The 17,264-nt window shown below is 43.0% G+C and overlaps 2 long non-coding RNA genes across 2 annotated transcripts in view; one reads left to right on the forward strand and one right to left on the reverse strand.

Moving 5' to 3' along the window:
- LOC142071997 (uncharacterized) overlaps window positions 1-17,264 on the forward strand; it is a 103,921-nt gene that overhangs the window by 38,141 nt on the left and 48,516 nt on the right. The gene's annotated exons all lie outside the window — the stretch shown is intronic.
- Window positions 3,252-17,264, reverse strand: part of LOC125636916 (uncharacterized) — a 269,774-nt gene continuing 255,761 nt past the window's right edge. Inside the window, exon 2 of the long non-coding RNA XR_012668281.1 lies at window positions 3,252-3,790. This is a non-coding gene — a long non-coding RNA (uncharacterized LOC125636916). The remainder of the gene's footprint in view (window positions 3,791-17,264) is intronic.

A 17,264-nucleotide genomic window follows, 5' to 3' on the forward strand; every position in this document is an offset into this window, starting at 1 on the left:
CCTCTGGGGAACCTGGCATTGGCCACTGTCGGAAGACAGGATGATGGGCTAGATAGGGGTGGCCAACCTGAGCCTGAGAAGGAGCCAGAATTTACCAATGTACATTGCCAAAGAGCCACGGTAATAAGTCAGCAGCCCCCCATCAGCTGCCTACCCCTGCTCCCAGCGCCTCCGGCCCACTGGCAGCCCCGCAGATCAGTGATTCCTCCTCCCTCCCCACACCTTCTGATCAGCTGTTTTGTGGCATGCAGGAAGCTCTGGGGCGGGCGGAGGAGGAGCGAGGGCACTGCAGGCTCAGGGGAGGAGGCTGAAAGAGGTGGAGTGGGGGCAGGGCCCCGTAGCAGAGGCAAGAGTTGAGCAGTGAGCACCCCCTGGCCCATTGGAAAGTTGGCACCTGTAGCTCCAGCCCCGGAGATGGTGCCTGTACAAGGAGCCGCATATTTACTTCTGAAGAGCTGCATGTGGCTCTGGAGCCACAGGTTGGCCATCCCTGGGCTAGATGGACCTTTGTTCTGACCCAGTATGGCAGTTCTTATGTTTCCTAAATTGATTTGTACTGGATCTCCTTTCAAAAGTCCAATATACTCAAATCTTCCGTTGAGTTCTTCCTTCTTTCTCAGTAGGCCCATCATGACTGTCAAACTGTACTGGAGAAGGTTGATGGTCTTTGATCCTTTGATCACACAAACTCTGTCTTTGTAAGTTGTTTCTGTGGTGAACTAGCCCATGCAATTCAGAAAATCTCCAGGGCTATTCAGAGCTGTGTCAGGTGACTACAGCTCAGGGAGGGGTTGATAATGATTGTAAGTCCCTTCTGAGATGGCTGTGATATCAGCTCCTGAGTCAATTTTAAAGTCAATAGTCTTGCCGTGAATATTCGGTTTCACTCTTGAGGCAGGTTCTGTGTCATCAAAAGTGATAGATCCCAGAACAATGGCTCTTGATTGTCTGTAGTATGAGTGAACTCCCTGACTGCTTTAATAATATTTTGCACCCCAAAAAATTACATTCCCAGTCTGTCCATTCTGAAAGTTTGTCAAAGCTGAAGTTCTTTGGGGGGTGTTTAAGATCCTGCAGCCTTTGATGCTGTTTTCCTTCTATTTCTGTTCTGAGTTTACTCCTGACACCATGTGATGTTCTTCTATGCCAGATATGGACTGCTCACAGAGCTTGCTTATACACACCAGATGTGTTCATCATAAGATCCTTTAGTACTCTGCCAGCTATAGCTGAGGTTTGTTTTAAATAAGCCATTTTACACACAGTGCCACCTAGTGGCTGAATGTATATTACAGTTTAACATTCCATTACACTCTTTAAGGGTATGTCTACACTACGAAATTAGGTCGAATTTATAGAAGTCGTTTTTTTAGAAATCGGTTTTATATATTCGAGTGTGTGTGTCCCCACAGAAAATGCTCTAAGTGCATTAAGTGCATTAACTCGGCGGAGCGCTTCCACAGTACCGAGGCAAGCGTCGACTTCCGGAGCGTTGCACTGTGGGTAGCTATCCCACAGTTCCCGCAGTCTCCGCTGCCCATTGGAATTCTGGGTTGAGATCCCAATGCCTGATGGGGCTAAAACATTGTCGCGGGTGGTTCTGGGTACATATCGTCAGCCCCCCGTTCCCTCCCTCCCCCCGTGAAAGCAAAGGCAGACAATCATTTCGCGCCTTTTTTCCTGAGTTACCTGTGCAGACGCCATACCACGGCAAGCATGGAGCCCGATTAGCTCACTTTGGCAATTAGGAGCACATTAACCACCACACGCATTATCCAGCAGTATATGCAGCACCAGAACCTGGCAAAGCGATACCGGGCGAGGAGGCGACGTCAGCGCGGTCCCGTGAGTGATCAGGACATGGACACAGATTTCTCTGAAAGCATGGGCCCTGACAATGCATGCATCATGGTGCTAATGGGGCAGGTTCATGCTGTGGAACGCCGATTCTGGGCTCGGGAAACAAGCACAGACTGGTGGGACCGCATAGTGTTGCAGGTCTGGGACGATTCCCAGTGGCTGTGAAACTTTCGCATGCGTAAGGGCACTTTCATGGAACTTTGTGACTTGCTTTCCCCTGCCCTGAAGCGCATGAATACCAAGATGAGAGCAGCCCTCACAGTTGAGAAGCGAGTGGCGATAGCCCTGTGGAAGCTTGCAACGCCAGACAGCTACCGGTCAGTTGGGAATCAATTTGGAGTGGGCAAATCTACTGTGGGGGCTGCTGTGATGCAAGTAGCCCACGCAATCAAAGATCTGCTGATATCAAGGGTAGTGACCCTGGGAAATGTGCAGGTCATAGTGGATGGCTTTGCTGCAATGGGATTCCCTAACTGTGGTGGGGCTATAGACGGAACCCATATCCCTATCTTGGCACCGGAGCACCAAGCCGCTGAGTACATAAACCGCAAGGGGTACTTTTCGATAGTGCTGCAAGCTCTGGTGGATCACAAGGGACGTTTCACCAACATCAATGTGGGATGGCCGGGAAAGGTGCATGATGCTTGCATCTTCAGGAACTCTGGTCTGTTTCAAAAGCTGCAGGAAGGGACTTTATTCCCAGACCAGAAAATAACTGTTGGGGATGTTGAAATGCCTATGTGTATCCTTGGGGACCCAGCCTACCCCTTAATGCCATGGCTCATGAAGCCGTACACAGGCAGCCTGGACAGTAGTCAGGAGCTGTTCAACTACAGGCTGAGCAAGTGCAGAATGGTGGTAGAATGTGCATTTGGACGTTTAAAGGCGCGCTGGCGCAGTTTACTGACTCGCTTAGACCTCAGCGAAACCAATATTCCCGCTGTTATTACTGCTTGCTGTGTGCTCCACAATATCTGTGAGAGTAAGGGGGAGACGTTTATGGCGGGGTGGGAGGTTGAGGCAAATCGCCTAGCTGCTGGTTACGCGCAGCCAGACACCAGGGCGGTTAGAAGAGCACAGGAGGGCGCGGTACTCTTCAGAGAAGCTTTGAAAACCAGTTTCATGACTGGCCAGGCTACGGTGTGAAAGTTCTGTTTGTTTCTCCTTGATGAAACCCCCCGCCCCTTGGTTCACTCTACTTCCCTGTAAGCTAACCACCCTCCCCTCCTCCCTTTAATCACCGCTTGCAGAGGCAATAAAGTCATTGCTGCTTCACAGTCATGCATTCGTTATTCATTCATCACACAAATAGGGAGATGACTACCAAGGTATCCCAGGAGGGGTGGTGGAGGAGGGAAGGAAAATGCCACACAGCACTTTAAGCACAGCACTTTAAAAGTTTACAACTTTAAAATTTATTGAATGCCAGCCTTCTTTTTTTTGGGCAATCCTCTGTGGTGGAGTGGCTGGTTGTCCGGAGGCCCCCCCACCGCGTTCTTGGGCGTCTGGGTGTGGAGACTATGGAACTTGGGGAGGAGGGCGGTTGGTTACAGAGGGGCAGCAGTGGCAGTCTGTGCTCCAGCTGCCTTTGCTGCAGCTCAACCATACACTGGAGCATACTGGTTTGGTCCTGCAGCAGCCTCAGCATTGAATCCTGCCTCCTCTCATCACGCTGCCGCCACATTTGAGCTTCAGCCCTGTCTTCAGCCCGCCACTTACTCTCTTCAGCCCTCCACCTCTCCTCCCGGTCATTTTGTGCTTTCCTGCACTCTGACATTATTTGCCTCCACGCATTCGTCTGTGCTCTGTCAGTGTGGGAGGACAGCATGAGCTTGGAGAACATTTCATCGCGAGTGCGTTTTTTTTTTCTTTCTAAGCTTCACTAGCCTCTGGGAAGGAGAAGATCCTGTGATCATTGAAACACATGCAGCTGGTGGAGAAAAAAAAAGGGACAGCGGTATTTAAAAAGACACATTTTATAAAACAGTGGCTACACTCTTTTAGGGTAAACCTTGCTGTTAACATTACATACATAGCACATGTGCTTTCGTTACAAGATCGCATTTTGCCTCCTCCCACCGCGTGACTACCCCCTCAACCTTCTCCCCTCCCTGTGGCTAACAGCGGGGAACATTTCTGTTTAGCCACAGGCAAACAGCCCAGCAGGAATGGGCTCCTCTGAGTGTCCCCTGAAGAAAAGCACTCTATTTCAACCAGGTGACCATGAATTAGATCTCACTCTCCTGAGGATAACACAGAGAGATAAAGAACGGATGTTGTTTGAATGCCAGCAAACATACACTGCAATGCTTTGTTCTACAGTGATTCCCGAGTACGTGTTACTGGCCTGGAGTGGTAAAGTGTCCTACCATGAAGGACGCAATAAGGCTGCCCTCCCCAGAAACCTTTTGCAAAGGCTTTAGGACTACATCTAGGAGAACCGCAAATGCCAGGGCAAAGTAATCCTTTCACATGCTTGCTTTTAAACCATGTATAGCATTTTAAAAGGTACACTCACCAGAGGTCCCTTCTCCGCCTGCTGGGTCCAGGAGGCAGCCTTGGGTGGGTTCGGGGGGTACTGGCTCCAGGTCTAGGGTGAGAAACAGTTCCTGGCTGTCGGGAAAACCGGTTTCTCCGCTTGCTTGCTGTGAGCTATCTACAACCTCCTCCTCATCATCATCTTCTTTGTCCCCAAAACCTACTTCCGTATTGCCTCCATCTCCATTGAAGGAGTCAAACAACACGGCTGGGGTAGTGGTGGCTGAACCCCCTAAAATGGCATGCAGCTCATCATAGAAGCGGCATGTTTGGGGCTCTGACCCAGAGCGGCTGTTCGCCTCTCTGGTTTTCTGGTAGGCTTGCCTCAGCTCCTTCAGTTTCACGCGGCACTGCTTCGAGTCCCTGTTATGGCCTCTGTCCTTCATGCCCTGGGAGATTTTCACAAAGGTTTTGGCATTTCGAAAACTGGAACGGAGTTCTGATAGCACGGATTCCTCTCCCCAAACAGCGATCAGATCCCGTACCTCCCGTTCGGTCCATGCTGGAGCTCTTTTGCGATTCTGGGACTCCATCATGGTCACCTCTGCTGATGAGCTCTGCATGGTCACCTGCAGCTTGCCACGCTGGCCAAACAGGAAATGAGATTCAAAAGTTTGCGGTTCTTTTCCTGTCTACCTGGCCAGTGCATCTGAGTTGAGAGTGCTGTCCAGAGCGGTCATAATGGAGCACTCTGGGATAGCTCCCGGAGGCCAATACCATCGAATTGTGTCCACAGTACCCCAAATTCGAGCCGGCAACGTCGATTTAAGCGCTAATCCACTTGTCAGGGGTGGAGTAAGGAAATCGATTTTAAGAGCCCTTTAAGTCGAAATAAAGGGCTTCATTGTGTGGACGGGTGCAGGTTTATATCGATTTAACGCTGCTAAATTCGACCTAAAGTCCTAGTGTAGACCAGGGCTTAGTGAAAACAACAAGGAGTCCTTGTGGCACCTTTTGAGACCAACACATTTATTTGGGCATAAGCTTTTGTGGGCTACAATCCACTTCATCAGATATATGGAGTGAAAATACAGGAGCAGGTATAAATACATGAACGGATGGGGGTTGCTTTACCAAGTGTGAGGTCAGTCTAACAAGATAAATCAATTAGCAGCAGGATGGCAAGGAGGAAAAATAACTTTTGAAGTGGTAAGAGAGTGGCCCATTACAGACAGTTGACACGAAGGTGTGAGTAACAGTAGGGAGAAATTAGTATTGGGGAAATTAAGTTTAGGTTTTGTAATGACCCAACCACTCCCAGTCTCTATTCAGGCCTAATCTGATGGTATCCAGTTTGCAAATTAATTCCAGTTCTGCATCTTCACGTTGGAGTCTGTTTTTGAAGTTTTTTGTTGTTGTAGAATTGCCACTTTTTAGGTCTGTGATTGAGTGACCAGAGAGACTGAAGTGTTCTCCTACTAGTTCTTGAATGTTATGATTCCTGATGTCAGATTTGTGTCCATTTGTTCTTTTGCACAGAGACTGTCCGGTTTGGCCAATGTACATGGCAGAGGGGCATTGCTGGCACATGTTGGCATATATCACATTGGTAGATGTGCAGGTGAACGAGTCCTTCATGGTGTGGCTGACGTGGTTAGGTCCTATGATGGTGTCCCTTGAATAGATATGTGGACAGAGTTGGCACCGGGGTTTGTAGCAGGGTTTGGTTCCCGGGTTGGTGTGTTTTGTTATGTGGTGTGTAGTTGCTGGTGAGTATTTGCTTCACGTTGTGGGGCTGTCTGTAAGCGAGGACTGGCCTGTCTCCCAAGGTCTGTGATAGTGAGGGATCATCCTTCAGGATAGGTTGTAGATCCTTGATGATGCACTGGAGAGGTTTTAGTTGGGAGCTGTAGGTGATGGCTGATGGCATTCTGTTACTTTTCTTTGTTGGGCCTGTCTTGTAATAGGTGACTTCTCGGTACCCTTCTGGCTCTGTCAGTCTGTTTCTTCACTTCACCAGGTGGCTATTGTATTTTTAAGAATGCTTGATAGAGATTCTGTAGGTGTTCGTCTCTGTCTGAGGGATCAGAGCAAATGTGGTTGTATGTTAGAGCTTGGCTGTAGACAATGGATCATGTGATATGTCCTGGATGGAAGCTGAAGGCATGTAGGTAAGTATAGCGTCAGTAGGTTGCCGGTATAGGGTGGTGGTATGTAACCATCACTTATTAGCACTGTAGTGTCTGGGAAGTAGACCTCTTGTGTGGACTGGTCCAGGCTGAGGTTGATGGTAGGGTGGAAATTGTTGAAATCTTGGTGGAATTTCTCAAGGGCCTCCTTCCCATGGGTCCAGATGTTGAAGATGTCATCAATGTAGTGCATGTAGAGTAGGAGTGTGTCAAGGTTCCTTCCCCACTCTGAACTCTAGGGTACAGATGTGGGGACCTGCATGAAAGACCCCCTAAGCTTATTTTTACCAGCTTAGGTTAAAAACTTCCCCAAGGTACAAACTTTGCCTTGTCCTTTAACCATATGCTGCCACCACCAAGCGTTTTAAACAAAGAACAGGGAAAGAGACCACTTGGAGACGTCTCCCCCCAGAATAGGCCCCGAAGCCCTGCACCTCCTTTCCTGGGGAAGGCTTGATAAGAATCCTCACCAGTTGGTACAGGTGAACACAGACCCAAACCCTTGGATCTTAAGAACAATGAAAAATCAATCAGGTTCTTAAAAGAAGAATTTTAATTAAAGAAAAGATAAAAGAATCACCTCTGTAAAATCAGGATGGTAAATACCTTACAGGGTAATCGGATTCAAAACATAGATACTCCCTCTAGGCAAAACCTTAAGTTATAAAAAGACACAAAACAGGAATATACATTCCCTCCAGCACAGCTTATTTTACCAGCCATTAAACAAAAGAAAACCTAACTCATTTTCTAGCTAGATTACTTACTACCTTAACAGGAGTCGGAAGGCTTGCATTTCTGATCTGTTCCCGGCAAAAGCATCACACAGACAGACAGAATCCTCTACCCACCCTCCCCCCCCTTCAGATTTGAAGGTATCTTGTCCCCTCATTGGTCATTTTGGGTCAGGTGCCAGCGAGGTTACCTTAGCTTCTTAACCCTTTACAGGTGAAAGGGTTTTGCCTCTGGCCAGGAGGGATTTTATAGCACTGTATACACAAAGGTGGTTACCCTTCCCTTTATATTTATGAGAGTGTAAGGGGACGAGAGCTGAGGAAGCATTGTTCTAAGTCAGCCATAAAAATGTTGGCATACTGAGGGGCCATGTGGGTACCCATAGCAGTCCTGCTGACTTGAAGGTATAAATTGTCCCCAAATGTGAAATAGTTGTGGGTGAGGACAAAGTCACAAAGTTCAGCCACCAGGTTTGCTGTGATGGTATCAGGGATGCTATTCCTGATGGCCTGTAGTCCATTTTTGTGTGGAATGTTGGTGTAGAGGGCTTCTACATCCATAGTGGCTAGAATGGTGTTTCCTGGAAGATCACCAGTGATTCAAAAGTGATTTTTCCTCCCTTGCTATCCTGCTGTTAATTGATTTATCTCGTTAGACTGACCTCACACTTGGTAAAGCAGCCCCCATCCTTTTATGTATTTATATTTGCTCCTATATTTTCACTCCATACATCTGATGAAGTGGGTTTTAGCCCACGAAAGCTTATGCCCAAATAAATTTGTAGGTCTCACAGGTGCCACAAGGACTCCTCGTTGTTTTTGCTGATAGAGACTAACATGGCTACCACTCTGAAACTCTTTAAGTGAAGAAGGAAAGACTTAAGGTGGCCCAGAAAGCAGGCTGAAGACTAACCCGAGAGCAGTGGCAGAATCTCTTGTTTGGACTTTTAGTTGGACTTTTTAGACTTGGAATAGCTTAGTTGTTCTGACTTTCTTACCCTTCCCTAATTAAGATTTCACTGCAAGAATCGGTGGTAGTAGTAGTAGGAGAGTTAGGAGAGAGAAATTACTTTTCTGGTAACATTTTGCTGGAGAGTGAAGAAATGTGGTAAAAGAAATCACGAAATACCTGAAAGTTTGTATGCTAGATGTGCAGTTTTTAGATTGAAGAACTCTTAGTGGACATAGTCCAGTTTGCCTTCTCTGTGGCCTGTGCAATGGAAATTGGTGATCCTCTTCCTAAGGATCACAAAACTGCCATCACGGATACCACTAATGGACACCACTGTAAATTGTCTTGGTCAAGAGGGCCAGGAGAGTGAACTATCTGTTTGCCTCTAGAAGTAAATAGTCCCTCCAGTTAAGGGGTCAGGCAAGCGGATGGAGCAGTATGTGAGAAGCTTGCATTGTTGCTGGCTGGGCTGTACTTGTTCTGTAGATTGTTGACTTGAATTTCTAGCGCTGGCTGACACACTTCACAAGCACTGAATTAATTGTTACATATATAATTCAGTTATCTTAGAAATGATAAGATATAATATAATCTTGTCCCTCTTTGCCCCTAGTAGCTAGCAAGTTCTTGGGGGCTTGCTGGGTTCTTCCATTAGGAGGAGAAATTGGGACGATTCGGGTATTTCTTTGATGCCATCCTGTTTGTTTATTTATAAAGAATATACACCAAGTCCTGTTCTCTGAACATAGTCAAAATAAACAGGTGGCTGTTTCCTGGCTCACAGTTCCAAACCTGCCTTTCCAACCAGGACTCAGCCCCAAAATCTCTCTATTGGCTTCTTCTCAGGCCCATGCTACCTGTTCCCTGGCTTTCTGCTGGCCTTGCTCGTGCACACACAGACACAAACAGCTTCAATCCAATTAATATTCCAGGCCTGCTTTCGGAATCAGTTCTCAGAGGAACAACTGTTATTCTCCCTGACTGAGTTCTTGCTCAGACCTTCCATGTCACCTGTGATTGAGGTGGTGGCTTCTATTGTTTCAACTGTCTAGGGATCTTAATTGCATGTTCCATTTTAGCCAGGTGGAAGGTGGCTAACATGCCCATCATCTTCATCAAGGTTGGTAATTGCCCATAGATAAAAGACAGATTGCTGGAAGATATCAATTTCCAATATCATCCAGCAAAACAATAATTATCTCATAAATTCATATATTTTATAATCAGTTACCTTTGCCAATCAAACTTGAACCAAGATCACAGTTTAGAAAAATAGTTTTCGGTATCCTTTAGGTCATTAATCATTTTCAGAAAAATGTATGGTTCTGAGTTGGCCTGTGTATAATACAGGATGTCTGCATTGAGATTAAACCCACATTTTCCTACAGGAGAAGCCCTGAAAAAGGTTCTAAAAACCATCTCTTACATCCTAAACATGGTTACTTCTGCACATAGGATTCAAAAATGGGGACCTTATGTATGTAAGTTCAGAGCGGTGGTGATTAGGTTTAGATTTGGACCAAAGTTTGCTGAATATACAAATATATGAAATGACACCAGTTAAGCCCTATGCCAAAGTTCCAGTAGAGTATTTAAATAAAGTTGTTTGATGCTGATGGCCTTTTCCCCCCAGCAGTAACATAATAGGTTTGATTGTTTTTAGTTTTTTTCCCCAAGTTAGATTTCTGCGGACTATGTGTTAAAATCGCACTGATTATTGGTGTTCTTAGCAACTATAGTTTTTCTTGGCTACTAAATCACAAAGAGACCGGCTGATTTGATTCACTCTGTTATGGATCATGCATCTGCACGTGAATGGTGTTGCAATTCAAAACTTAAATGTGAAAAATTGTTTCCCTGACAGCAGTAGGGTGGGTGTCCTGCCACTGGAAAGTGATAAATGTTACAGTGCTGTTCATGCTGAATGCTTTAAAGGGATTTCAAAGCAGTCATTACAACCCTCAACTCAAGCAATTTTGACAAATGTAAACTGAAAATGATAGCCAAGACCGTGTCCTTGAAAAGTATTGCACTAACTGCTACTAAACATGCTCTGCAAGGCTTTTTGTTTTTAAGTAATAAAACAATGTTTTAGATCTTTCATTTTTAAATCTATTTGTAATTATGTTAAGTCATGTTTTAATCACATTGGAGGTGTATTTATCTAAGGGTTCTGTCCCCCTTCTTCTTTGCAGCCTTACTTCTTTGTGATTTCCATGCGACAAATTACACTGGATAATCTAGAATACATATCCATGGCAGAATCAGTGGTGCTTTTCAGACTGTTCTTAATTAAACCTATTTTGGATGGTAACAAGGGAGATGTCTTGAGTGCTTCAGGCCCCAGCTGCTCCTTTGTAATTGAAACATGTAGTGCCCTGGAAAATGCTGTAATTGAAATTGGGTTGCTTCCTTCATCACTTCACTCCGGTAATGTAGGTGGCACTGGAGTTGGCCTGATAACCACTTTGGGTGTGGGACCAACGATCAGTGTGTGCACTAGCGCTTGCAGCAACGTGTGGCAGGGAATGTTTGTCTCATACTCCATATTCGCTCTGCAGCCTAGGGGAAACGACTGAACCTCTAGCTCTTTATTTCCCTTCAGAGAAACCGCTTCCATTTTCAGGGACTCTGGAGCCGTGTCGTGTTAGTAACTATTTTTAGCACTTGTCATGAGGCACTCAGTTTTTGTCTTGTAAGAAGCATTGTCTGTTTGGAAGCAATTTTGCAAAAATAAGAAACGTGACCTTTTGTTTTTAAATACAGCGCAGTGACTCAGTCATTTTCACACATATATGCACCGTATGTGGCTGCTTTCTGATGATTGCTGCTCTCCCTCTGCTACAGTTCTCTGCGGCTTGTATCTTGAAAGAGAAGAATCAACTCAGCTGGTGAGCAACACCTTTATTTTCTTTAAAAGAAAAGGAGGACTTGTGGCACCTTAGAGACTAACCAATTTATTTGAGCATGAGCTTTCGTGAGCTACAGCTCACTTCATCACTTCATAGCTCACGAAAGCTCATGCTCAAATAAATTGGTTAGTCTCTAAGGTGCCACAAGTACTCCTTTTCTTTTTGCGAATACAGACTAACACGGCTGTTACTCTGAAACCTGTCTTTATTTTCTTTGTGTCCTGGGGTACCAGGCGAGGTTTGCAGGTTGATGTGATCAATAGCAATACACAGCTGTTACAGAGCACATTTCAGCCATCCATTCTGAAATAGCAAATTCTTAGCAGTTACGGTTAAACACCTAATCTTCTCTCAGACATGTGCTTAACATCAGGCTGTGCTCCTTTCTCGCTGAAGTCAGTGTGATTTAAGCACATGCTTAACTTTAAGAACCTTTTAAAGTTCTTTGCTGAATCAGGGCTCTCTTCAGCAGCATTCACATACGAGGCCTCTCCAAATATAATCCATTATAAATCAGTAGAATAGACTGGTAGTGTGCAAGAGCTTTAGTTCTCAACTAGGGACACGTAGAGGTCTTCTTGGGGGTACATTGACTCATCTAGATATTTGCCTAGTTTTACAACAGGCTACATAAAAAGCACTAGCAAAATCAGTACAAACTAAAATTTCATACAGACAATGACTTGTTTATACTGCTCTATACACTATGCATTGAAATGTAAGTACAATATTTATATGCTAGTTGATTTATTTTATAATTATATGGTAAAAATGAGAAAGTCAGCAACTTTTCAGTAATAGTGTGCTGTGACATTTTTATGTCTGATTTTGTAAGCAAGTAGTTTTTAAGTGAGGTGAAACCTGGGCGGTACGCAAGACAAACCAGACTCCTGAAAGGAGTACAATAATCTGGAAACATTGAGAGCCACTAAGAGCACAGATGCTAACTCCTTTTATCATGGTAAGTGGATATAAAATAATGGTATTTCAGTGAAAAACTGGCACATCCAAATTCATCCCACATGAACTGGTGACAATAAAGGTTTTCCCATGATTATCACAAAGTCTAAATCAGCATTAATTGAATGTTGTAAAGTGTTGCAGTAACAATAAAACCTGTATCTAATTCCCAGCTGAAGATATATTGCGTCCGCATATTCTTCACCATATTTCCTTTTATCTTTCGGACAGGACAATTTTCTGTACAAGTAAAATATTGTTTGAGAGAGAGAGAGAAAAATACCACAAGACAAGGTGGATGCGGGAATATCTTTTATTGGACCAACTTCTGTTGGTGAGAAAGAGGGTCCAATAAAATATATTACCTCATCCACCTTGTCTCACTAATATCTTGGGCAAAACACCGCTACAATTACACTGCATACAACATTGTCAGGTACGTAATCCATAACTCTCCATGGTACGCTAGTTATCACTAGGAACAGGAAATTTGCTCTAGTAATGAAAATAAAGACTGGAGAGATCAAACCAAAATTAATAATGCAACAGTATAAAATGACACACCGCTCAGTGAGTTCTTTTGAAATATTCTGAGTGGGCTGTATACAATGACTACACCTTCCAAGAGGGGCTATATTAGGATTTCAAACTATTATACTAAATTCATAAAAGTGATTCAGGAGTTCATCTACACCAGAAAAAGCATACTGCAAACAAAGCAGCACTCTGCTTCACACTCATTTCCAGATAACAGTACATTCAAGGTCTGGTATCAGACACTTTGTGTTTGACAAGGTTTTCCCCTTGTTATAATCTGAGGACTTATTGCAATTGAAATGGAATATAATGTGCATGAGGAAATGCACTTAACAACCCTCCCCAAGCCTTAAGGTTCTGATCCTGCAGTGTGCTGAGAACCTACTCTCAGGTGAGGAGCACCCTCCCCTCCCATCAACTCTAGGGGGACCTGGGATTGCGGAGCATCTTGCAAGGTAATCCTAAATGTTGTCATGTTGTGCTGAAATGAAACATAAGTTGTCGCTGCTGATGGTCAGCATATGTCAGGACACAGATAACAGAGATTCAAATACAGTTAACACAGGTAACAGATACTCAAATTTCTAGTTTCATTGATGCAATTACAAAGTGCTCTGAAAACCAGGCCCCTCAAGCTGGGCACCTATAATCACTAAACATTTCTGAAAATCTTGGCCATTAAATTTCTTCCTTTATAACATTATGCTTCACAGTAGAGGCCAAACAAAACCTACATTTTCTGCAGACTGCTTCCATTCTCCTACACTGCCTTTCTGGCCATGCAGCCTAGCCTGCCACCTTGGCTCCCCAGCTTTGTTCCTCACCATACACCTCCAGCCAGTCATAACTCTGGGGAAGCAGAGAGGCAGACTGGGATGTTGGATGCCCTGCTTTCCAACCCATATACACCTTGGCACCCTGCTCTCCAACCCATATATGCCATGGCTCCCCGGCACCATCCCGTACTCTTCCAAAGCTCCCTTGATGAGGTGCATTTTGATGGTAGGATACTCTGTTAGTGCTGGAGGGGGAGCATGAAGAATTAGACACATGTATTGTGGTTGGTTAATGTTGGATATGATAAAAGGCATTTGTTGTGGAGCTGAGGAGTTTGTGTATGTCAGGGTATTTTGATGTTTTGGTGGGAAGGGATGTAAATTATGTTTAGTCTGCGAGATAAAGGTGCTTTAATTGGTGGCTTCTTTGGCTATTAATGCAAACATTCAAAATCAATGAATCTGACTAACTTTAATTCCAAGTTTAATGTCTCTTGTAGGGGTAATTAGTAGCTCTGAGTGTAACTTTTCACTTTTTCACGAGGACTCCATTGGCTTCATTCTCTGTGCGTTTGTACTTCCTGAGTTTTTACTTTGAGTTCTTGGGTTTGCTCCAGTCACTTCACTCAAAGGAAAAATTGGGCAAAACAGTCAAGTTTTTCCCCAAACCGTGAGCTGTCTTTGCTTTGCTGGAAAGTTCTTTCATCCTTTTGATAAAACGTCAGAGCTTCGCATTTGTAACAAGAGAAATGTGCACTTTGGGCTGGATCCTGCCAGCTGCCCAGCACTCGGGTCCCAGTCCAGTGAAGCACTTTATGCTTAAAATTAGAAAGGTATTTAGTAATAGTTTCACTTTGTAAATAATGGCTTCCTTGAACTTATTGATTAGTGAGACACCAAATAGTAAGTTCAGTCAAGTTTTTTAGTCAGGCTGCCCTGACTGTTGGAGAGGCCATCACTTATCAGACATTGGAGTCACACTGGGCTGAAGTAATTCACAATCTACAAGCCCCTCTCCCCCCATTTATTCCATACTGCAGTTTGCAGCTAACTGCATGACATATTACTGTCAATTACTATCAAATGTCTAGCGTGCTGTTAATTATGTGGACTGTTATTATTAATACATTCCAAATTGCCAGCATACAAAAGGTCACAATAGTTTTGGCCAATGGAGACAGTAATACTTAATTGCTTATTTTTCCCTTTGGAACATTTTATGCATTTGCAAGACTTAGTCCATTCTTGTGGTTTTGACTATGATCTCATAACTTATTGTTCAAGTAGTTAGAGCTGATTACAAGTATATATGTTTAAGCAGCTGCAAAAATAAGTCTGCGTGACCTTTAGATAGATTTTTTTTTTCATTCTATAAGTGATATACAATATACTTGCTAACATTTTTTATTATCTCTTAGCTTAACTTTGCAAAGCTTCATGGGAGTCTTGATTAACAATTCTTTTGCATAATTTAGAGCTCCAGGCCTATGTGTTAACACCTTGAAGTCCAGGGAACTACTCACTTGCTCAACATTATGTATGTCCTTTGCTGTATCGGGGCCAGACTACCCACAGCTTCCAGGATTGAGTCCTATGTGTGGTTTGAGGGTTTTATAACCAAAGTTTCTCGGGGTTTCATAAAAGTTTCAGGTTTGGGATGAGTTTTGGGACAGCTGCTGTTTCCCGGCATCAGAACAGGAGTGTCTTTTTAATTATTAGTTACAGCTTAATTGCACGGTCATCCATACTTTTCAGTTGGCAATAAAGCATTGCTAAGAGCTTGCAGAGGTTGAAAGTTACTCTTTCAGTGGATGTTTACATATTTAAGGTGGCGTGAAAAAGAGAAGAACATAAGAGAAACCCCCTTTAAACATGCCTTTTATGATCACTGTAAGCCTTCCTGGCTGTTAACTCTCCTCTTTGTGATTTAATACAGACACAGACTTAAGTATGAACAGAGGCCCACCCAGCCAGTTTGAGTCAAAACAGTTCAATACTGGGTCTGTCACAGCAAGAATTGCTGCAGTGCACAGTGGTAAGGCAAACAGTTACTCGTTTTGTATGCCAGAAATCTGAGCTTAAAGGGCCAGAGTGCAATCATGATTCTTCAGATTTAAGACTCTCCCATTGACAGAAGCCTTCGAAAGCAAATCTGAGTTCATGGGGGAAAGAGCGCAACAGTCAAAAGTACAAAAGACCTGCAGATAAGTTAAAATTGAACTAATCATCAGTACAGAATTTTATAGAACTTCTCTTTTCATGATTTTTTAAGTAAAAAGGAACATAAAGAGGAAAAGCCAATTTAAAAAACGATCATAAAGAGTTTGAAGAGACTTTTTTTCTTCCCTCCCTTCCCAAATTCTTAAGTGACTTAGAAGCATGTGTCCTACTGATTTCCCTACCTCCCCCCCCGCCGCTTACACACATTGGGATGTGTGCTCCTAAAGACTTTAGGCATTTTTGAAAAATCTCACACATAGTTTTAACAAAGTACAATGTGTAAAACAATACACACAGAACCCAAACTGAAGCCAATGGCAAAACTCCCACTTCTGGTCCAGGGGGTACATATTTACCTCATTAAATTACCCATTTTCCTCAATAATTAATTTAACCCTCTATTCTGCATTCACTCACTCATGAATTGAGCTGTATTCAAACTGTGAATCTTCATATCTTGTTACAGCTATCATAATAATTTTACATGTATTACTCATCTGATTACCATGTCCAAGGTACAAATAAATAATTCGGGTGTTTTAAAAATGTGTAGTTCTTTCTATGAAAGTTCAGGTCTATCAAATGTACAATAAGTTTTTTGCTTTAGTTAAAGCTTAAGAATGTTATAGAGGAAATTAGGAACAGGAAAAGGCCATTTGTTGTCTTATTATTTGTGTTATGGTAGCACTTAAAGGCCATTCTACATCTTATCCAATGTGACTATACTTTAAAAATGTATTGGAGTCTTGGCATTTCTCTACACACTAGAGCTGGTCAGAATATTTTCATGGAAAGGTTTGTACTGGAAAATGCTGTTTCAATGAAAGTGAAATCAATAGGGATTTGGATGAAACTTCCTGCATATATTTTATTTTTAAAACAGTGTTTCATTGTGGGAAATTACATTTTGAAGAAAAAATTATTTCAAAATTTTCATTCTGAAATGTTTTCAGTTTTATATTTTGAAATTATTTCATGACATGTCAGTAATTGTGCATATGACATGCCATTATAATATGTCTTGACATGTGTCCTATTATGACATGACATAATATAGGAAGCAAAATATTCTATTATTTTTTTAAGAAAGCATTAAGGGCAGTTTTTGTTTAGTGCAGATGAAACATTTTATCTTGCTTTCTAAATCAAAAGTGTCTTGTGTTTGTGTTTTCAGGCCAAACTATTTGATTTTTGCAAGATATGATATTTCAGTGTACACTAAACAGAAGCTGCCCTTGATGCGTTCTTTTAAAAATAAAATTAAAAGAATATTTTGACTGTTATGACCTGACATAATATAACATGTCATATTATGTCTTGCTGCTACTAATGTCATGAAATAATGTAAAAAAATTGTTTTTTCCAACACAATGTTCTCCCAGAATTTCCATTTTGTGGGAAATGGGAATATAAAAATGAAACAAAATTAGAAATGTCTGCATTTCCTGTGAAACAGAGGCTTGGCTTGCTGTATTAGACACCTCAACTCCTTTCTTCCTTTAGGAAAATAACTAGGTATTTCTTAAGCACATTTAGTCTCTTAGCTGCAGGTGACCCTATACTCGATATATTTATTGTCCTGTCTTTTGAAGGAAAAAACTGGAAGATTTAAGGCCAGAATCCTCAGGTGGTGTAAAATGGTACAG

Source organism: Caretta caretta, chromosome 5, assembly GCF_965140235.1.
Source record: "Caretta caretta isolate rCarCar2 chromosome 5, rCarCar1.hap1, whole genome shotgun sequence".
Classification (NCBI taxonomy): Eukaryota; Metazoa; Chordata; order Testudines; family Cheloniidae; genus Caretta; species Caretta caretta.